At 41.2% G+C, this 24,073-nt stretch overlaps 1 protein-coding gene across 1 annotated transcript in view; it reads right to left on the bottom strand.

Annotated features, from left to right (window-relative positions):
• Positions 1 to 24,073, bottom strand: part of LOC147678529 (extracellular calcium-sensing receptor-like) — a 54,674-nt gene that overhangs the window by 15,307 nt on the left and 15,294 nt on the right. The window lies entirely within an intron of this gene.

The following is a 24,073-nucleotide window of genomic DNA, read 5'->3' as shown; positions in this document are numbered from 1 at the left end:
TGACGGAGTGGTTCCGTCGCCAGCAGGGGAGGGGTTAAAGGATACAATCCAGTGGCACAAGGGGCTTGTAAATAAGCCCCTGAGAGCCTAAGGGCTTAGGATTGCCTCATTTGCAGGAAGCCACACAAATGCAAAAGAAGGAATGTCCTGGCATACACCATGCACCAGTATAATCCGTATTACCAACGAGACCTCACAAGTGTTTGCAGCCGCTTCTGTAATAGCAAAGTGTCCTGGGATCTCAGACACAAGGTGCACAGGCCCTTTGAATTCCTCGGCACTTTGTATAATGTAGTCATCAATGTTTATTTCCTCATCACAGTGTCATTTTGATGTCAGAGTGTCTGCAATGAGAAAATGGGGTTACTAACTAGTTATAACTTATTAGAAGTGAAAAGTGGAGCCTACAAAAACCAATGCCCTAAATTGGGTTTCAGGAGATGAGCCACCATCCTCACGAACTCTGAGGGTAGATGGTTTGTGACCAACCCAACAGACACACCATGCAATGGAAGCACATAGAATAAAATAACTTTTACATTTTTCAAAGCACAGAGATTTGATCACAGATTCTGAGGAAAGTGTAACCTGCTAGTTGTGTCAAGTTGTGTGTTCTTCTCTGTTATGTTGAAAATGTGGAATTTCACAGGGAGAGCTCTGTTTGCCATGTATTTTAAGGAAAGAAGCGTTTTTACACTACTTTGAATTGAACAGACCAAAGTAGCTTAAAATTGACCTCAACAGACTGCCCTGCACCAACACATGGTGTGCAGGAAAGAAGACAGAAGATGGACGTCAGAATGGTGGATGGTGAAAACAAAAGGATCTTTACGAATGGGAGAGAAGAGAGGAGATGGAGGGTAAAAAGTAAAAGAGAGGGAGTGACAAAATTATTAGAAGAATGGAGGAAAAAGAGAAGAATTGAGGAAAGCATTGCAACCTTAAACACATACCTATCAATGTTCCATATTTAGAACTCAAAATGTTTTCAGGCTATATATTCAGATAAAATTGACATAATGGGCAAAAATAAGTTATAAAGGGGTCGATTGCGATGTCGGGCGGAAAACCTCCTTCTGATAGTCTGATTCTCCTTGACAGTGTTGGAGCACTTCCAACCAACTTGGTCGGTTTACAATGTTTGCGGTCAGAAGGTAAACCACGTGGTCATTTCGAATTAGTTCTGGCCGGCTCTTGGAGTGTTCGTGTCAGTCGGAACCGCATAGTACACCCCAATGGACAGCGTTTCCAACCGCTGGAGTACGATGTTACGATGTTGAACAGCCTTTCTGTGTCGGCCTGTCTGACACAAAAAGGCTGTTGGAAAGTGACTTTGGTAGCCCCTGGCAGGACTCCCTTTATTCTGCAGCCTCTGGTTGGGGGCCGAGGCGATACCTAATGGACACCCTGTAAAACCCTGCACCGTGTGGTAGGCACCATGGGTTGCCTGCGACAGGGTGCAGGGTTTTACACACAAACACCATTTCTCCATAGGATCCTATGTTCTGGCTGGTTCTCGGGCAGAACACAAGCTCGCTTAGGAAACAATGGGAATCCGACCAAACAGTGTTCAGTTGCATCGTAATCGGGTGGGTTGAATTTATTTATTTATTTATTTTTATTTATTTTTGAGATTTTTATTGCGCAAACAAATACCCTAGGGTGTCTCGGCGCATGTGTGAGCTAGCAGGACCATAATAATAGAGTTCACTGGTCAAACAGCCATGTCTTTACGAGCCTCCGGAAGCTCATCAGGTTGGGGGCATTTTTGATATTTAATGGAAGAAGGTTCCAGAGTTTTGGTGTGGCCACTAAAAAGCGACGGTCTCCCCAAGTTGCCGTTCTAGTGCGAGGTACAGGAAGAAGGCAAGTGTTGGCAGATCTCAACAGTCTTTTGGGGGTGTACAGCTGGAGTGCCTCAGTCAGGAATTCGGGTCCTGTGCCATGCACTGCCTTGTAGGCAATGCAGAGGGCCTTGAACTTAATACGGCTCTCTACTCTGAGCCAATGAAGCTGGCGGATGGCAAGGGAAGTAGGCTGGCGGCGAGGGATGTTTAAAAGAGTTCTGGCAGCCGCATTCTGTACCGACTGTAACTTTGACAGCACAGATTTCTGGGTGTTGAGGAAGAGGGCATTTCCATAATCCATTTTGGAGAATACCAGAGTGGTAACTAAAGTCTTCCCGGCAGAGGAGGGGAGATAAGGCAGACCGCCGACCGCGAGTCTGTCAGTTCTGATTCCGAACCGGGGGGAAAGTTTTCTCCAACATCGTAATTGGCCCCTAAGTGTCATGGAGAAAAATATGGTCACTTTACGCTGACATGTGACTGGTTAGTTGGAGAAACTCCAAGTCTCGTTCCCCCTAGTTTTCAGGTCTCTTGCAGGTGAGTCCTATACCATCAGAGTTGCTGTGTTGTACATACCCATTTACAACACAATTGTTCTCGCTAGGTCTAACAGACACCGTATCATAGGGATATTCACTTTCATAAATGTTCACCAATCCAGCACTTTTTAATTGCACATACTAGAGTAACATACCAGAAAACAATAACACATGAATATAAAGGCTGAACTTGTAGCAGAATACTATTGGGTGCTCCCAGTTATCCATTCCACACTCTGTCCTGCAGATTTTCCTCTTTAACTCGGTAATATACAGGTTCTTGTCAGGCCCTACCAGGACAATAGGTAATTCAATCCAATCACAAGCACGCTGCTAAGTGCCACATCTCCCCACGCAGCGTGGCCCAAATGGTTAACAGACATGCAGCATGGGGTGGCATGAAAGATGGTAGAAGACTGAGATGACCTCAGAGAACACTTCTACCCTTGTCCAAGATCAACAGGCAAGAGTCAAGCTTGGAAGTCATGGAAGTGATAAAGGGTTGCAAGGGAAATAGCAGGGTCTTGGAATGTCCGATAAGCAGGTGGTTAGTGGTAATGCTTATGAGCAAGAGTATGAGTGGGACAGAGGTGTAGGTAGGTGCCTTTTGGAAGGGAGATCAAGAAAGAAAATGGAATAGTATTGAAAAGAGGGACATTGGTATCAAGGCTCCGAGGATGGAAGTGCATAGGGTGCTTTGAAGAACAAGGTGCACACCTGGAAAGGATGTTCTAGAGGATTGAAGAGTATCAGGATTGGAAAGATGACCGGAAAAAACAGGGTCACATTCACAGTAGAAATATGAAACTCTGTCTAGTACAGACCCCCGTCTATATCAGTGGCATTTGCAGATGCCATTCAGAAATTAAAGTCCAAAGGATCAGATGCACTAGGATAGCACTGGAAATATTTTCTAAAGGAACCACCCAAGATACACACATTCTTCTTCTATCTCATGAGGTCACCCCACAGAGATGCCCTCTCTCTACTCACCTGTGCATAGACGTCTACCAGTCTCTAATTTTATTTTGACCTCTCTTCTCTAGTATGCCTCTAATATGTGTCTCTTAAACAGTTCAAGTAGGGCTGGCATTGCATTCGTATTTCTTGTGTTGGTTAAACTATATTTCTAAAGAAGCTGCTCTACAGAGGCATACAATTTCAAGGCTTCCCTTTAGGAGTATAATCCTGAGACCATGACCTTGAACAGCAGTATAAAAAGAGTGCCTATGGTACCACACCTTTAAGGGTCTATCCGACAGTATCACTGATTGCTGAGAACAATGTTGATATTGCCTGCTGGAAGTACAGTGTGTAGATATGATAAGGCTGGGTGTCCAGGGCCAGCTTCAGACTGCTTTCCTTGGTGCTCCTGTCCTGCCACATTGCTCAACACATTTACCACTTTTATCTCTTAGGAGGCTGAGATTCTTTCTAGGCACCTGTTGCCTGTAAATACAACCATGTACTCGCATTTTTAAGGGTGGCTGTGGCATCTCAAAATGTCAGACTGTGGTTGGTGAGACCCTCATTAGCCTCTGAGATGGAAGTCAGTAAATTCTATTGTTCAGTTAAAAGTATTACAATGCAACACTGTAAGAAACTGGCTTACTGGTTGACGGGACTAAATCCCAATTGAAGCAGCAACCACAACACTTTTCAGGGTGACGTCACAAACAAACCTCAAATTAACATCTACTCAACCCTCTGATAGCTTGGAACAGAACAGTCAGGCTTACCTTAGAGGCAGTGTGTAAATTATGTATGCAGCCATTCACACAATACCAAAGTGAAACACATCACAAGAAAAATGTCACACCATTTTAGAAAAATAGAGTGAAATGTAAAAATTAATTTAAAACCAAAAAACAATAAAGACCCAATCAGTAGAACTGGAGATGCTCACGTTTACAGATTTAAGTAAAAATAGGCCTAAAAAGCACAAAGCGCCAGTTGCGATTATCTGGTCACGCTGTACAGGAACAACAGAGCCACATATACAGGTCGACCATGATGAAGTGCAGGTCGTAAAAGAGACCATGTTAGGCCCGCTGAACAAGAGTACCTTAAATCCTGGTGGCAGAGCATTGCATCATCTTGCATCAGGGATGCATCTCGCAGTTGAGAAGATGCAAGGTCCCGCCATGGTGAAGCATCGCGCAGCGGCAGTACCCATGGGGTTGTGAGTTGGCAATACCAGGTCCTGAGTTGTCATCGAGTATGCCATGGAAAAGGGCTTCTGAAGCAAAGTTCTGTGCAGAAGATGAAGTGCACACTGAATAATTCTAAAGAAGTTCCAGGACTTGCGATGCGGAGTTCTACATTATCATCAGGGATGACATCAGTGAGGGGCTTGCGATATGAAGACCTGCGTCAAGTGTGTATCATGCAGCAGTGGTTCTGATGATTCTACAGGCTGCAATGTGAAGTCCTGATTCAGGGTTGAGTCAGACAGTAGTCGCCATGCAGAGTTCTTGGGAGATGCTGCATTTCTCTGTCTCGATTTTGTTGGGACCATTGTTGGGCTGGCAGAGCACCTCTAGGCCTACTTCCAAGGAACCATGACTGGGATGGCAATACTTGGGAAAGATGAAATCACAGCTGGTGGAGTCCAGGTGCTGGGTGTTAGTTATTGGAGACTGTTCCTCCCCTTAGGCTCTGACAGGAGCGAAACAGCATTTACAACACAGGCTAAACAGCCTTAACCATGCATTAGTCTTTACCATGCAGGTTTTAACAAATAACATGAGGTCGATTACAATGCCATTTGGAAAGCATTTTGACCGAATCGGTCTCAGAATGGTTTCCCACCTTCTCGGATCCAGGGAGTCCGACTGACTGAATATGTAGCTTCCGGATACTTCTGGATACAATTTGGTTGGACTCCCATTGACGGGAGCCTGTGTTCAGACCAAATACACAGGCTCCCATTGAAGAAAGGGGTGAGTGGGGAACATCAAGCACCCTGTAGGGGGCACCCCTTGTTGCCTGTCACACTGTGCATGGTTGGAAAAGGGGGTGCCTTGTGCACCCCCACATGCCTGATTCTGAAGGCTCCGTGTGAAGGGGGGCCTGCTATGGGCCCCCAAAGTAATATTCCCATATCCGTTCAGAGTCGGAACAGCGATTCAGAAAGGCTGTCCAGATCTGACATTGTAACTGGTCTGTCGGAAACCCGGTACGTAGACCTTTACAAGTCAGCTCCGAACAACTCTGCATCTCCAAATGCCATCTAGAACTGAAACAAAACCAACTCAGAATGTCTGAATGCTTTACGAACATTGTAATCAGTCGTTCAGAAACCTTTCCGAATCGGTCAAAAAGACGGGTTCTGAATCAGATTCAGCCGACCCGAATCCGATTTCGAGCCTTTCTGAACGGCATCGTAATCAACCCCAATGTCTTTATTTAATGTATAGCACACATGTGTCATTACTACGCTTTATTTACCACTGGTGTTACACTACCTATGTGTTTTACAACTAGTGTCATTACCACACATTCTGTTACTACTAGTGTATCAGCACTATCACTACTGTTAGTGCCATGAATATGTAATTATATGTGTAAGTATTATGTAAGAATATGTTCAAGGTTTTTTTTAATAATAATTTTATAATTATTTTTTATATATTATTCTCTTAATGATAATACGTTTTAGGGAAAGGATGTAAGGGATATAGGGTCATTGGGTGGGGAAGTGTATTAATACTCAGTTATTGATCTTCATACTTTAGTATTAATAGTTATACATTTTGATTGTTTTAAATTCATTGAAATCCAAATCTAAAAAATATTTAATAAAAATGCAAACTTAGGGGGTCATTAGGAAATGGGACCGCCCGCCATAAGGACTGGGGTCCTAATGTGGCGGGCACATTAGGATGTGCCCGCCACAGTTGCAGGCCTATCCTGCTTTCCTGTCATTGTGGCGGCTGTTGCACTCTATTATTAGAACAGAGCCACCCAATAATCCCACCAGGACTGGGTAATATAATCGTATTAGCTAAATGTCCAGGTAGGAATCATTTACAGTATCAATTTAACATTGAGCAGTGTCATAACTATGATCACCGAATTAAATGACCGTAGGGTTTCAGTAACAGCCAACATCAATTAATATCAAAAATATATTTATTCTTTTTTTAGTTTTCAGATATAAACTTTTTCATATACTGCAACTTGATCCAGAAATCAAAAATCCGGCAACATTAGACCACCAAACACATATCTCACAAATCATATGGTGGTATATGAACACCTTTACCACATAGTGTGGACACAATGAAGGACCACATGCATGTTATAAAATATGCAGCCTAATTCACAAATTATTATTTTACGTGAATTATACAATGTAATTGTGTAAAAGGTGTTAGGCGTCGACGTTTCGGTCCAAGTAGGCCAGAAAGATCCGGAGGACCATCTTCAGGACAAAAAGGTTGCACAGGGGTATCTGTATACCATGTGTTGTAATCAACAACCAAAAAACGCCTCACAGGTCGTTATCTGGCAGCCGCCCACAATTTTCGTTATTCACAAGACGCCGGCTCAAAGGAGTCCGAGTGTCTGCTCCGTGACCAAACGCGGAAGGGCAGCCGCCCACAATTTTCGTTATTCACAAGACGCCGGCTCAAAGGAGTCCGAGTGTCTGCTCCGTGACCAAACGCGGAAGAGCCGCCCACAATTTTCGTTATTCACAAGACGCCGGCTCAAAGGAGTCCGAGTGTCTGCTCCGTGACCAAACGCGTTTGGTCACGGAGCAGACACTCGGACTCCTTTGAGCCGGCGTCTTGTGAATAACGAAAATTGTGGGCGGCTGCCAGATAACGACCTGTGAGGCGTTTTTTGGTTGTTGATTACAACACATGGTATACAGATACCCCTGTGCAACCTTTTTGTCCTGAAGATGGTCCTCCGGATCTTTCTGGCCTACTTGGACCGAAACGTCGACGCCTAACACCTTTTACACAATTACATTGTATAATTCACGTAAAATAATAATTTGTGAATTAGGCTGCATATTTTATAACATGCATGTGGTCCTTCATTGTGTCCACACTATGTGGTAAAGGTGTTCATATACCACCATATGATTTGTGAGATATGTGTTTGGTGGTCTAATGTTGCCGGATTTTTGATTTCTGGATCAAGTTGCAGTATATGAAAAAGTTTATATCTGAAAACTAAAAAAAGAATAAATATATTTTTGATATTAATTGATGTTGGCTGTTACTGAAACCCTACGGTCATTTAATTCGGTGATCATAGTTATGACACTGCTCAATGTTAAATTGATACTGTAAATGATTCCTACCTGGACATTTAGCTAATACGGCTGTTGCACTCAGCACCGCCTGCCACAATGCCAGGAAGGCATGTCATGCACTTCCATGCACAACATGGCAGGCACCGTGCAGTGCCTGCTATGTTGTGCATGGTCTGCCCCCCCATGTGCACTCCCCACCCCCCGAGTCCCTGGGGGCCCACAACGGGACCCCGCAGTCAATTCCCACATGCCTTTCTGTGGCGGCAATGCCGCCACGGAAAGGCATGTTTCCGCACCCATGGTAATATGCCTGACGGTGTCTAACAGACACCGCCACCATATTAAACCCTTTCCTTTTCCGCCCAGTCAACTTGTTGACCAGAGCAGAAAAGTGACGGACGGTCTTTCCGTCCGCAGCGGTCCACCCGCCATAGTAATATGGCAGGGGGAAATGGGTGGCAGGTGGGGTTGGATCTCGGGAGCATCGCCACCGCCCGCATGGCGGTGGCGATCTGCACGAGATCCGTCCCCCATGTGCACTCCCCACCCCCCAGAGTCCCTGGGGGCCCGCAACGGGCCCCCGCAGTCAATTCCCGCATGACTTTCTGTTAGTGGCAATGCAGCCACGGAAAGGCATGTTTCCGCATCTATGGTAATATGACTGCCAGTGTCTAACAAACAACGCCACCATATTAAACCCTTTCCCTTTTCCGGCCGGTCAACTTGTTGACCGGCCGGAAAAGCGGTGGAGGGTCTTTCTGTCTGCAGCGGTCCCCCGCCATAGTAAAATGGGGGGAAATGGGTGGCAGGCTGGGACGGATCTCCGGCGGATCGCCACCACCATGCGGGCGGTGGCGATCCGCCCGAGATCCTATTGGGCCGCTTAGTGTTTAATCATGAGATGGTAGGGATATAGGGGCATTGGGTGGGTAGGTGCATTCATGCCTGGGTATTATTTTTAATACTTTAGCAATTGGTTGAAATGTTTAAATTTTTAATCCAATTTCAAAATTGGTAGTTAGGGAGGGGATGTAAGGGATGTAGGAGTATTGGATGAAGAAGTATATTCGTACTTGGGTATACATTTTGATATATATATACAACAAGAGAGGAAGGGAAAGGCGGCTACTCTCGTACCCCTTATTTAAATGACTGTTATCAACAAAAGAGCGCCATAAGAACACCTGTGAAAAAACTGTATCTCAACAAAAACAAGGTGTATAAACTACCCTAAAAGTGAATGGTCAATTATATAGAAGAAAAAAAAGGGGAAAAATTAATTATTTCCTAAAAGAATGAGTGAGGGTTCTTTTGGCGCTCTTTTGTTGATAACAGTCGTATACATTTTGATACCCTAGTATTCATATTTATAAATGTTAATTGTTTTAAATTAATGAAAATTGTAATTATACATTTTTTTAATAATATTTAATCATTAGTATTTAGGGCCAGGATGCTAGGGACATATGAGCATTGGGTGGGTAAGTCTTTTAATACTCAGGCATTATTTTTAATACTTCAGTGTTGATATATTGTATTTTTTTAATTAATAATAATTTTAATTATTAAAATGTTTATAATATTAAAATGTTAGTATTTAAGGGGACATAGGGGTATTGTGTGGGGAAGTCTATCAATACTTAGGGGCTAATTAAGAGCTAAGTTGGTCGGGTCACCACCTAGGCCCGCCACAACAAACAGGGATCAGAGATCCCTGGTGGTAGGGCAACAGTCTTGAGGCCTACATTGCCCCTGTTGCCCCCGGGCCTGGGGATTCATCCATGGGGGCACATGTTGTGTCCCCTTGTGTGCATGCAGTACCTGCATGTCATGGAGTGCAGCAGTCCATGCTGGTCAGGTACTGATTTTGATATTCCCAAAGCGGGCCTATAGGCATTGCCATGAGCAAGCCAAAGAACCACCCGCCAGACCAGAAGAAAACTCCTAATCTGGCAAGCGATTCAAACAAGGGTTTGGCAGTGCAAGAGCGGGGTGGCCCGCACCGCCAAACTCGTAATCAGGCTTTTAGGTATTAATGATTGAAATGTATTAATTGTAATTGATATACATTATTTTAAGTTGAATAATATTTTAAAAGGTTGTAAAATAAATTTTAGGGATGGGATGCAATGGGTATAGGTGTTTAAATGGGGAAGGGTATCAATATTCATGTATTCATTTTAATAATGTTGTATTACTATGTAAGATTTGGGATTTAGTAATAATAATAATATTATGAATAAGTAAGACATAAAATTTGTATTTAGAAATAGGATGTAAGGGATATAGTGGTATTTTGGGGCGTTTTATCAATTGTAATAGTTGAATGTTTTTATTTAAAAGTAATTATTGAATTAAAAAACTTAATGTTAATTACATTTTTTGTTATTATATACAAATATATTTTATTGAATTTGAAAGATATATATTAATTTAGAACCATTTATTTTATTTAAATTATCATTTAAAACATTATTTAAAAGAAATATAAATGTAATTCAAAGGGTAAATATTTATATTATTAATTTAAAGATAGCATAAAAATAACAACAAAGTTACAAAAATAGGAAATAATATAGTACATTTTATATTGGGATACGTTGCAGATTTTTTTAACATTTAGGGGCCGATTCCGATTCGGTAAAATCCGGTACGAATAGCCGTACGGAGCATTTTACCCGTACGAATCATATCCTCAAAATGTCCCCGTACCTACGATGTAGTACGATGCGTATCCAAAGCAGTTCTCCGTCCGAATCGTACCAAAGCCCATACCCCTCAAAAATCCGTACGAATCGCATTCAGAACGCGCAGTACCCGATGTCCGTACGGATCGAAGCATCATTTACCACCCCAGCAAGTACGATTCGGCCAGTCAACACTCCGTATGACTCTTTTTTTACAAGCGCTTAAAACGTCCGGAAACGCAGAATTCGACTCGAAATGCGTGCAAAACAGACCCCCGGTACGGTTCGTACACCCCATGATCTTAGGGGTACGGGTTGTCCACCTACGATCATGGGGTCCAGTTCGTACACCCCATGATCTAGGGGTGCAGTTCGTACACCTATGATCATGGGGTACGGTTCGTACACCCTATGATCGTAGGGGTACAAACCGTACCACTACGATCATGGGGTGTACGAACCGTACCCCTACGATCATGGGGTGTACGAACCATACCCTATTTTTGATTGTGTGGCTCTCCGTACGAATTGCTCACACGCGACGTTTACAGTATGAATTAGGTACTAATTCCCCGGTCCAGATCGTACTTGTCGGGTCGTACGGGATGTTTACAATTCGTACGGTTCACTTTCAGGGTCTGTATCGTACGGATTTTTCCTTGCTTTTTGTAAGGTTCGCAATGATTTGGATGTATTTTTTTACTACGGATGGAACTACGCCATTCGGATGGATTTGTACGATTCGTATGGAAAAGGCTACGAATTCGATTTGTTGTACGGATTTGTTTCCCGAATCGGAATCGACCCCTTAATGTTATTTTCCAATGGTTTAACATTAAATTCAATGGCAAATATTGTCCTTTTTCTTTCTTACCTTTCAGCTGATGCTCGCTGTGGTACGTATTTTTCTACTGTTGGTGGAGCATTGCCGTCAAGATAGGAAACAAGAAGAGCTGCGGTCAGGTAGTATAATTTACTTTACATCTCAAACAAATAGATGGCTAAGTTTATTGTAAGGTACAGGGGAAGGTAGTTAGATGTCAGATATATATTATCCTTTTTCAATTCCCATGCAGGTTGTGTTTTCTTTCCCTCACTTTGGGAGGGGTGGTATTTTTTCAAAGTCAGTTTAGTTAGTAAAACTTTTTTTATACTTCTGGAAATAAAAGCAATATTTCTTTTTTGCCTATGTGTTTTTTATATTGTTTGTACTTCTCTCGGAACGAAGATCACGTGAATTCAGAATGAAGATAGATGTATTGAATACAGCATTTTTGGGGGGATATTACTATTTGGAAACAGTGTTATATTTTAAGGGGATGTTTTTATTAACAGTGTTTTAGATATGGTGTTGTGCAGTTCCCAGGACCCCCCAGGGCCTGCGCGTTTTGGATGAACTAAACTGAGGGCTTGGCGTGCAGACAGACTGTGGACACCCCCACATAATGAGTCAGCCATAGACCTGCTAGGTCTACAGTGCCACTACCACCCCCCTGTACTATACAGTGTGGTAGGTAGTTTCTGTTAACCACTGAACATGACAACCCTGATTACTCAGGTATCGTGGAAACAATCGGTATCTTTCGCTCAGTCACTCGTGCTTGCTTTTCTCAGAATACAAAGAATGACGATTGGAACGGTTTCAATCATTATTTATTGGTCAAGCATCAGTCTTTTATGAAACATGTTTGCTGTGACAATCAAAAGACAGGAGCGGACAAATGTAGTCGCTAGTACCAATATCGTAAAAAGTAGATACATTTCTACCATACTGCTAATAAGATAAATAAAAGCATATTAGATAAAACAATAGTATTGGCGTACTCCTACAATAGGTATCCTACCTAACCGTGCATAGCCTAGATGTGTAGGTGAAGCATGTATGTTTAAGTGCTAGGATATGTCCTAATGGAACCTGATGGAGCCAAGAATTCCCCGGGGAAGTGGTAACCCCTCACCTGATGGTTCTGAATGAAGGACCCCGTCTCTGCGTCGAGATGGTACCCCGCAAGGGATGTCAGGTCTCTGCCTGTCAAAGGATCCGCCTGCAAAGTCTCGGTCCAGCCTAGAAGGAATTCTTCCTCTGCCTTGGTAAGGAGGATTAAGAGTCTTTTATACTAAAGTGTTTTTTCTAGAAACAATATGTTTTGAAAACATTCACTAATCCCCTGCTAATCCTTTTCTAAACAAACATGAGCATATGCAGCTGGCTATTGGCCATGAATTAAAAAAGAGGTGACACTTTTACAGAATAAATCTACTGTGCCTGGGGACATGTTTTGTGTATGTCAGGTACAATGATTAAGATATGGTACCAAGAGCCTGATGTCAGAGAAACAGTAGAACGCTACTGTTTTAAAGGTCACCTATGTAAGACTGTTATGTCGTGTGGATGGGACGCAAGGTATGTTATCGGTATGTATATGATGGAACTAACCTAAGGGAAATGAAACCCACTCCTTATAAAAAGTCAACAAGGTCAGCTAGGTAATGAAAGAAAACACATAAAAGGCATACAAAATCCTTCATATTAAAAGCATATTTAAAATGCTTTTAAAAGCTGTCCATAAAGAATATAGTCTATAGTGAAAGTATTCTTTCCTACAAAGCGGTTCAAAAAGGAAAAAAGGTCTATTTTATATTCAGATACATTGTCATTTTGTTTTTTCTGAGCACCTTGAAAGCCACTATGTTCATCTAGAGTGGAGAAGAATAAAAACAAAATCTATTCAACCATCAATTTGGTTCAGCCATCGAGGAAGAAGTAGATGCCTGTGTGTTTGAGGCTAAATCTTGCACATCTGTTGTAAAGCAGTTATCCGGTCCAACAGGAGCTGAAGCATCCCGTGGAGGCTCTGAGGACGCCATCATCAACATTGGAATACGCTGTGGACAACTGTGCACATGGGCCCGTAAAGGCACCAGGAGCATGTCTATGTCCGGTACCGCAACCGATGGAAGTGTTATACAGAGGTCCAACATGCATCCGAATCCGCAAAAGAGGCAGCGGAATACTGGTAGGATGCAATCAAGCCAGGCCAGTCTGAAAGAAAGGAACCAATGCTCACTCAGCTCTTGAAGCCGAGGTAACCCCAATAGGAACACCAATCACTCACAACAACGTTGCTCCAGCAGTACTCTCTCAATGTCTTGAGTGATGCTGACATCCATATCCGCCGAAATGGAGAGGGAAGTTCGTACGGACCAGCGCCTGCATTTCTGCCGCAGACCGTGCCACTTGGAGATGAAAAGTCTCTTGGGCTGAAGTTGAGGCCACATTATGCTGAAACAGCATGGTTTTCAGTCTGCTCAGAGAATCAAACCCTATGTTATATACATTCAGTGGAGCTCTCAAGAAAAGAGAGAGGGGCCCAAACACCAAAGGAGAAGGCTACCAAAATAGACCAAAGTCACAAAAAAAACCTTTGGGTGAATACACATACATACATCCACACTCACAGTAGGAACCTTATATCACCAACATGTAAACAATGAATTTTAGGATCCAAGAAATCAAGTGATCAAATGGAATCAAATGGATAATATAAATTTATTCAATACAATGTAAAAGAATTTAAAAAAACATGTGTTAAAAATCACAATACCTATCTAAATTCATCATAAGTCAAACATTTAAAAAAACATTCAAGTAAAGAGTACATTCCAGGCAGGAAAATGTTTGATAGTCACAGGAAGAACCACTAAATCTTGCACAGATCAATTGATAAATCATGTGAAAATTCTTTATCTTTCTTTGTCCTCAATAACAGTTGTCCACGTGGATTTATAGTAGGCTTCCCTTATCAGTGCATCAACGCATTTTGGTGGGCACTATATTTAGACCATCGCCTTCCTCAGGAAAAAACAATAGCTCCCAGTGTTTAAATCAAATTCTGTAAAAAAAATTAAAAAAAACCAACAAAATACCATTTAAACATAGCCATTGATCCTTCATTTCTTAGTCCACATACACCGTCAACATACTGGTGACAATATAGGTTTCCTCATTCACACATAAATTACAGTCGAATTCTCATCCGTACATCAAAAGTGCCCAATAGACACTATGATCCAAATAAAAGCAAATACCTTAGTAGTTTCCACAAAACTAAACTAGATCAGCCTCAATTTGAACCAGAAGGGAATAGTTATCTTTCTCCAACAGGTATCTGTAACGACATAGCCATATGTGCTCATCAGACTCACACTTTTACAACATTATTGCAGTTTCATTATGGCTATAGACTGTTACCTCAAGTGTCCTAGTAAGTACAACTCCCAGAGCACTGCTCGCCTCAGGGTTCCATGTGAAAAACAGGTAAATCTGACTCTGCAATATTAAAATGTATCCAGTACCTATTACAAAGAAGGGGGAGCAATTCTTACTAATCGTGTCCTTACAGCAAAATGGCTGTACCTCTAAGTCTTGAGTGACACCTATTTGTGTCTATGGGTCAAACCAACCATTCCTTCCAATCAGGAGATGATGAATTGGATATCTTTGTACCATGTGTCCCTTCACTTGTTAGCATGTTATTTGAAATACACTTACTAGGTAAGGGTGAAGGGATGCTCTGTGTTTTTAGGTCTTTGATTTTTGCAAACCCATAACAGGTAGTTTGTTGCACTGTTCTATTCAGGAACATCATTTGTAATGGTATCTGGCAAGCTCTAAATAATGCCTTAGTTCTCTGAACCTGCCACTCTCTTGTCCCCAGATGGATTTTGTGTCTATGATATCTCTCCTGCAGTCGAAACCCTGTATAGACAGTTGCGAGGTAAAAGGTGCTGAGTATATCAGCTTAGTATTTGTCAGCATAATTTCCTTCACTGTAGCATTAGCCTGTGCAAGTTTATAGTGTAATGATTCTGGTTCTGATGTGTTGAACCCTGAAAAATATGCACACTTCTGTGTGAATGTGGCAGAACTACCTTTTGGTGGTGTTGGGCAATGTTCCCAATGATGGATGCTATTCCAATTGAGCAGTGCGTGGTACACTCGCCCTATGCAAAAATTGATGACCATAATGCTGGTAACAAACATGATATCGTAGTCAGTTGTATCTTCATACAATTCCCTGTAAGAAGATGCAGCAGAATATTCTAAATCTGTGAGCATAGTATTTACAGTTGTCCCAATCATCAGAGAGTTTACTGGGGGTAAAGAAATCAATCATTTAAAGAGATTTTAAACAAATGTGGAATCTTTAAATATTCAGTCCCGCTAGCATAAATAACACAGCTGTCCCACATGTATATTGCTTACTCCCTGATAAGCAAACCTCAACATACACTGAATTAGTAACAGTTATAAAATCGAAAACAATAAATAAAAGTCCTAAAAAGTAATAATTGACTTTGAATTATCAATGATTAATAGAATTACAAAAATGTATCCTACTACCCAAATTCAAGGATTTTTTTCACTTTTCTCAGGCATATTGGTGTAAAATTCAAAAATCATCCTTAGTTGAGGATTACTTATCAAACTGTAAACTTAATTTTAAATTCTACAAAACTGCCTGCCTTATGTTTCGTACCTCCTGACAGTGTTGATAAGTACTACACAGCAATTTCTGGATCCCAATATTCTACCCAAAATCAGAAATTACCACCACACTTTGTTACCAAGAGTTAACAGTAATCCAATAATCCTTATATGTAAAAATTAACATTGAAAGCAAAAAATGTAATCCTGAAAAAGCAGGGTTGTCAATCAAACACCTTCACCTAAAACTCGATTATTACGAATATATTCATTGTGAGTCTAAAAAACTCACAGTAATAATGGAAATCATTTTTCTTGTAAATTATTTTCTAGAACAGTCCTTATAAAAAATCCATTCTCCAAAACCAAAATGATCTCCTGAAAACAACATTAATAAAGAACATCCATTCTCATGTCCCTTAGATTAGTTCCAGCAAGTACATGCCAATTATATACATTGCGTCCCATCCACAAAATATAACAGTCTTACATAGGTGACCTTAAACCCAGTAGTTTACTTCTATCTCTCCGAGATCAGGCTCTTGGTACCATATCTCTGTACCTGACCTACACAAAACATGTCCCCGGGCACGGTAGTTTATTCTCTATAAGAGTAATCACTTTTTCATTCATGGCCAACAGCCAGCTGCATATGCTCATGTTTGTTTAGGAAAGGATTGGCACGGGATTAGTGAATGTTTTCAAAATATATCAATTCTTTTAAAACCCTGGATTGACCTCCTAAGTATAAAAGACTCTCACTCCACCTTACAAAGGCAGAGGAAGATTTCCTTCCAGGCTGGACCGAGACTCTGCAGGCTGATCCTTCAACAGACAGAGAACAGAGGCCTGACATTCCTTGCGGGGTGCCATCCTCGACGCAGAGACCAATACTAGCGCCGAGACACCATTTTTGGTATTCGTGCGCTTTATAAATTTCATTATCATTACCATTATCATTGTTTTATATAATATACTTTCTTTCATCTTATTAGCACTTTGGTAGAAATGTACCTACTTTTTACGATATTTGTACTTGTGATTGCATTTGTCTGCTCCTGTCTTTTGATTGTCACAGCTAACAGGTTTCATACTAGACACTTGACCAATAAATAATTATTGAAACCATTCCAATCGTCATTCTATGTATTCTGAAAAAAGCAAGCACAAGTGACTGAGTGAAAGATACCATATTGTTTCCACGATACCTGAGGAAACAGGGTTGTAATGTTCAGTGGTTGTCAGAAACTACCTACTGTACTGTATAGTGCAGGGGGTGGTAGTGGCACTGTAGAGCTAGCACATCTAACGCCTGACTCATTCTCTGGGGGTGTCTAGAGTCTGTCTGCACACCAAGCCCTCAGTTTAGGTCATCCAAAACACGCAGGGCCTGGGAGGTCCAAGGACCTACACGACATGGCGCTGCCAACATTGGTTCAGTTCTCATATTAACAGTAAACTCTGAGTAGTTCAGTCCTGTAGTTCTGATGGTTCTGTGCAACATGCCATAGGAATTAAACAGCAGTATAGCGCTGAATGCGCTATAGTGAAAGGTTATATGCTGGAGGGTTTGTTCCACCCAACAATTCAACTACTCAATCTCTAGGAGATGTTACTGTGCAGCTAGCCCTGATACTAGCCCTACAGTATACAGACTGGAAATTCCCACACGGATTGTGTGCAATTCATTTTACTGTGTGCAATCTTACAATGAAAATCTTCACTACCGATGCTAGAATGGATTTAGAGACGCTAAGGGTGGCACGATAAAACACAAATTGTTATGGGAACAAGTGCCAAAGCGAAAGCAGACCAGCCATGGGTTCAAGTTATTCACACCTTGAGTATTCAGCATGTTGGCATACACGTTGAAGGGAATTCACTGGCTGATGAAGCCGCCATGGGGACAGTGCGACCTGCTACCGTTGCTGCAATTCACACACGAGAATAGACGGAGATATAATAGTAGCTATCAATGCCTCAAAGAAGGGCTCACCCATCCTGCCAAAAGGCTTTCTACTCAAGTATTCCTACAAGTTAGATGAGCATAACACGCCCTATGCTCAATTTCCAGGAGTGGGGTATAGAGTAATACCAAACAAAGATAGGAGATTAGGCTTAATACTAGCTGCACACAAGGGTCTGGGCTCAGCACACGCAGGAGTCACTGCAATAATTTCATTATTGAAGCAGCATTACTGGTGATCAGGACTGACAAAATAAACTAAGGACTATGTCCTGAAGTGCAATATTTCCCAGCAGATTAAGGGTTCCACCATTCACAAACCACCACAAACACCATTGCTGATTTCAGACAGACTGCTCGCATGTGTCTATTTGGACCACTGCTGCCCCTTAAATTCAGACAGGGCTTACAAGTAAATGCTGGTGGCATTGGAATCATGCTCTAGAATCCAATGGGTTTGGCCCAAGCATTCAGCTGATGCTCAAACTGGTATAAAGGATTTGCGAGTCTTCATCGGGACATGAGCAATTGGCACATTACATTCCGACTGTGGTCCTGCGTTTAGCTCAAGGACTGAGAAGGAAGCCATGGAAGGTATGGGTGTGGCCTTTCACTACTTATCCCCCTACTATCCCCAGGGAAATTCGGTGGTGAAGAGGCAAAACCAGGACCTAAAGCAATCCTTAACAGCATGGGAATTAGGCGTGGGCAGGACATGGGTCAATCACCTGGTGTGTTACCGCTACAACGCATCTTTTACAACGCGTTCCGTTACAACGCGATTTTTACATCGCAATTACCATTACAATGCATGCCATTACAACGCATGGCATTACATAGCAGATGCTATTACAACGCATGGCATTACATCGTAAGTATTGGTAAGTATTTTTATTTTTTATTTTATTTAATATTTTATAATTGATTTAATTATTATTAATTATTTAAAAATATTTATTTCGTTTTTAAATATTATAAATTAAATATATTAATTTAAGTATTTTTTAAAATAAGTATGAGTATAGGAGTATATGTTTTGGGGTACTGATGTATATGTTTTGGGGTGTTTGGGTATTTTTAGGTTTTAGGGCAGTGTTTGGGTTTTGGGGTACAGGGGTGTTTTTAGGTTTTAGGGCAGTGTTTGGGTTTTGGGGTACAGGGGTGTTTTTAGGTTTTAGGGCAGTGTTTGGGTTTTTGGGTACAGGGGTGTTTTTAGGTTTTAGGGCAGTGTTTGGGTTTTGGGGTACAGGGGTGTTTTTAGGTTTTAGGGCAGGGTTTGGGTTTTGGGGTACAGAGGTGTTTTTAGGTTTTAGGGCTGGGTTTGGGTTTTGGGGTACAGGGGTGTTTTTAGGTTTTAGGGCTGGGTTTGGGTTTTGGGGTACAGGGGTGTTTTTAGGTTTTAGGGCAGGGTTTGGGTTTTGGGGTACAGGGGTGTTTTTAGGTTTTAGGGCAGGGTTTGGGTTTTGGGGTACAGGGGTGTTTTTAGGTTTTAGGGCAGGGTTTGGGTTTTGGGGTACAGGGGTGTTTTTAGGTTTTAGGGCAGGGTTTGGGTTTTGGGGTACAGGGGTGTTTTTAGGTTTTAGGGCAGGGTTTGAGTTTTGGGGTACAGGGGTGTTTTTAGGTTTTAGGGCAGTGTTTGGGTTTTGGGGTACAGGGGTGTTTTTAGGTTTTAGGGCAGGGTTTGGGTTTTGGGGTACAGGGGTGTTTTTAGGTTTTAGGGCTGGGTTTGTTTTTTGGGGTACAGGGGTATTACGACTTTATATAAATTAAATTAATTAAATTAATTTTATTTAATTTAATTAAAATAATAACTATATTTACAATTATTAATTTAATTGTATTAATAAACGATTATAATTAAATTATATTATTTAAAAATGTTTAATTAATTAAATTCTTTTAATTTTATTAAATATAATTATATTATGTATTATTTATAACTTAATTAAATTATAATTATATTTATTGTTATTAATTACATTATATTATTTTCTATTTATAAATTTTTTATATATCATTAATTATATTATTTTAAATATATTACATTAATATCAATTTTAATATTAATTAAATTACTATAATTAAATTAATTACTGTTTTAAAAATGTTATATTATTTTTATTATTTTAAATTAATTTAATTAACTTTATTACATTTTTTTTAAAAAAGATATACTTACCTATACTTACGATGTAATGCCACGCGTTGTAAAAGTATCTGCTATGTAATGCCATGCGTTGTAATGGCATGCATTGTAATGGTATTTGCGATGTAAAAAACGCGTTGTAACGGAACGCGTTGTAATACATCGCGTTGTACTGACACCAATCCAATCACCTATATGGGGTCCAGAGGGCACTTAACAACATGCCAAGAAAGTCCTTGGGAGGCCGTACCCCTTATGAAATCCTGTTTGGGACAAGAATGCGGGTACCTGATCTCGATTACGCCAGCACCATGGTGGATGCAAAACCATTTGAACTGAATGAGCGTTTGGCTGTTTTACAGGAACTTAATGAATTCCGAGCACGACAAAGCCACGTGCAAGTCAAACGCACTGCGACTGGGGAAGTGAAACCAGTTCCGGCTAAACCTGCCTGGGTCCCACAGATTGCGGGATTTGCTCAGGGAAACAATTGTGGACAGAAGATAGTTTGGGTCATCTTACAGAACAGTGGTACTTGTCCTAGCGGTGGTGGGTACAAGAGCAGTACTACTTCCGCCTCTTGCCAGTAAAAAAGAACAAAGATTTTCTCCATTCCTCTGATCAGACCGCATCATGTGGCCAATTCTCAACAATTGGCCGCCTTGGGTAATGCGTAGCTGCAGATGTCCTCTTGCTACTATACAGGAAGTTCAGATGGAAAGGCAGATAACCTTTCAAGACTCTGCAACAAAGAGTGATGGAGCAACGAATAATGGAGTACAAATCACACCAGTTGAAGTTGTAAAGTATCAAGAAGAAACAACAATGTAAGTTGCAATTCAGCCCAACAATGGTGTCCATATTAATGTGCCTTCAACCGACACATCTGCCAGTTCTACAAAACCTGCTCAGCTGCCAAAGATAGATCGAACTGCGTCTGGCTACTTCATCAACTTCAATGATTTTTCTTCATATCCAAGTAAACCTGATCGAAAGCCACCCACTTCAAAGAAAGAAAAATGTTGTCAATTCTATCTTTGGCTCAAAAAGACTTACTTGGTGCCACCTTTGTTGCATATTTGGTTCACAATAGGGGTAGTTTATCTGTTAATTTCGATTGGTTAAAGTGTCTGTCTTTTTCCTGCTTCTGTATGGACATTATCTCCCAGAACGCTCTGCAGCACAATCCGTGAACTTGGTCCTGAAACCACATACATCATCGGGTCATGAGCAAAGAGACTTGTCCCTGGCGAACACTACATCAATCTCAATACCTGATGGTATTGTTTGGGACAAAGTATCATATGCTGTATATTGGGTGTATGTATGTGGTGATGATTTAAAAGCACAATCCAAGGGACACTTAGTCAGGTAGGTGCAGCAATGCTGTCGGCACACAGAGAATATAGTACGCTTTAAACGCAGCACCTCCGCGCCACCTGATGATGCTAAAGTCAAGCCTAATTTAAGTCAGACCTGGAACAACACACACACAGTATGTAGCACCTAGGGACACCAACTCAGTGTGGGGTAGTTTTTCCACTACATGTTTCTTGTCTCAATGAAACACCCAGGATCATTATGACAAGTTTAGGCATGAAACATGTCGACAGTGACCAAATTTAGGTTTCTCCCTCGAGACAGTAGGAGATTGTCCCTACTTAATCTCAACACCCAGACTACCTGGGTTCCTTTTAAACACTGAAGTAGCACTCACCTGCCATATGCTTTTATCCATGGAAGGGCAATCCCCTCATTAACGTATAGTGCAGGATCTCCCTTTCCAGTTTTATCCCTTTATTCACACCCCACTTCACGTCACGAGTCACCTCACTCACACTGATCATACAGCAACCTCTAAAAAGATCTTCGCCAAAGTGACCCTTTGGAGGACCCATTGGGCATTGCCCAACGAGGAGCACTGCCCTATGATGAAGCATGACATCCTTGAGGGGCAACATAAACAGACCTGCTGACTATTTCCATCCTATACTCTGGCCCAGGCACTCTCTGCCTCCTGAGAGACCGTGCCTCCCCCCTTTTTTCTTAGGAACATTAGCCCTATCTTGATTTTCTTCTTCATTTGTTGATTTAAAAGTACCATCCATAATCCAAATGCCACTATTTTCAAGTGTTGAAAGGTTATGGATTATGCTAAATATTAGTATTCTTTTTTGAGGAATTTCATCATCATGGAGTAGAAAGGGTTCTTTGGGTAAAGTGATTGTTAATTCAGGGGGGTGTCAATGTTAGAATAACTTTGTGGTGTTATTTGTTTGGCATTACTTGCCTTTGTTTGTTTTTGTACCATTCTCCTCAATTTGGAAATTGTGGGTATATTACTGGCTAAGTCCATTGGAATGGTTTCAGATACTTGTCTTAATATTGAGCTGCAGGGTTTATTTGAGGTGGATGCAAGGTCTTTCATTTACTGTATGTTTTCCCATGCTTCAAGCTCCATTGTAGAGTGGTTATGTTTAGCTGTCCTAACTGCAGTTTTTTCCAGAATAACCGCTCTGCCTGTGCAATGGGATGAGAAATATTGCAATGTCACCTGTGCTCACTGAATCTGTCCTTACAGTAAAGGTAGCCATAATATTTTAGTAGTCTTTTGCCTCTCCGGAATTTGATGTAGTTAGCTTTATTTGCTGAGGATGCCGTTGATGTTGGTTCTATTAAAAAAAGAGAAATAGAAAAAAAGGTGTAAGTTTATGTTTTTGCTATTTTATTATATTTTTGCTTTCATTTGTTTGCCTGCTCTAAAATTTAAAAAAGTTTTGTTAATTTTCTTATTTATCTGTGGAGAGGAAAATAAAGGTTATATTCTCAGTTGAAAATAAAAAATGTATTGTTACTTACTAGTTTTCACCTGTGGAAAATATATTATTTGTTATTGACAAATTATTATTTATGTACCTTGAAATTGGTGAGTTATTTGTTCCTGATGATGTTATTGGTAGTTGTTGTATCTTTTTGGAAGTTATCTGTAGGAATTTATTACTTGTTTTAAACGTTTTGTGGTTATGGTGCTTTTCTTATTATTTAGGGTTGATAGTTACATACTTATGTGAATATTTTTGTCTTTGTTTTTAGGATAGGTCTCATAGTTAGGTTTGTTTTTAGCTGTTTTGTAGATAAGTGTATTTGTTTAAATAATTTGAGCATTGTGTTTTACTTAAATATTTAGGGCCTCATTACTATGTTGTGCGGAAAGCCTCCTCCCGACAGTCATAACCGCACAGTCTTTATGAATCGGTTCTGACCGGCTCTCGGAGATATCGTGTTGGTTGGCCCCGCATCGTACAGCTTTACAGACTACATTTCCGACAGAGCGATCACGATGTTGGTTTCCCTTTCCGAGTCGGCCTGTCGGACACGAAAAGTTTGTCAGAAACTGACTTTGAGGGCCCCTATCAGGGCCCCATTCATCCTGCTGCCTCCGGTTAGGTGCCGAGGTGGTACCTAAGGGACCCCCACGTTAAACCTTGCACTGTGTTGCAGGCACCATAAAGTGCCTGTGACAGGGCTCAGAGTTTTCAGCACACCCCCTTTTCACCATAGGAGCGTGTGTTGTGGGGCAGAACACAGGCTCCCATAGTCAATGGAAATCCGACCGGCAAGTGTTCGGTCGCATCCTAATCAGTCAGCTGGAACCATCGCCCATGACTCGGTCGGTACCTACTCCGAGACGGTGCCCACACAACATAATAATGAGCCCCCTGGTGGTATTAAACTATCACATTTGTACTTTAGTCAATGATTAGCAGCACTTCTGAGATAAGTATTTGATGACGTTGTATTTGTAGTTTTGTTCTCTAGTCACTACCTAGGACCTGTCCTGAGGTAATTACTTGTTGTAGTTGGAATAGTAATTTTGCCCCCCTAGTCATTGTCCAGCACATGCCCTAGGGTAAGTAGTTGGTTGAGTTACAATAGTTTATTTTCGCTTAAGTAGTGTCGAGCACCTGCCCTGAGGTAATTACTTGGTGGAGTTGGAATAGTAATGTTGCCCCTTAGTTACTGTTCAGTTAGTGTCCTAAGTTCAGTATTTAGATGATATTTTATCAAGCTGATTATTGTATGTTAAAACCTTAATAAATACAAACACAAAATTGTTTAATGGGTCAACGT

This window comes from Lissotriton vulgaris, chromosome 12 (genome assembly GCF_964263255.1).
Source record: "Lissotriton vulgaris chromosome 12, aLisVul1.2, whole genome shotgun sequence".
NCBI classification, from domain to species: domain Eukaryota; kingdom Metazoa; phylum Chordata; class Amphibia; order Caudata; family Salamandridae; genus Lissotriton; species Lissotriton vulgaris.
This window is presented reverse-complemented; position numbering and strand designations above follow the sequence as displayed.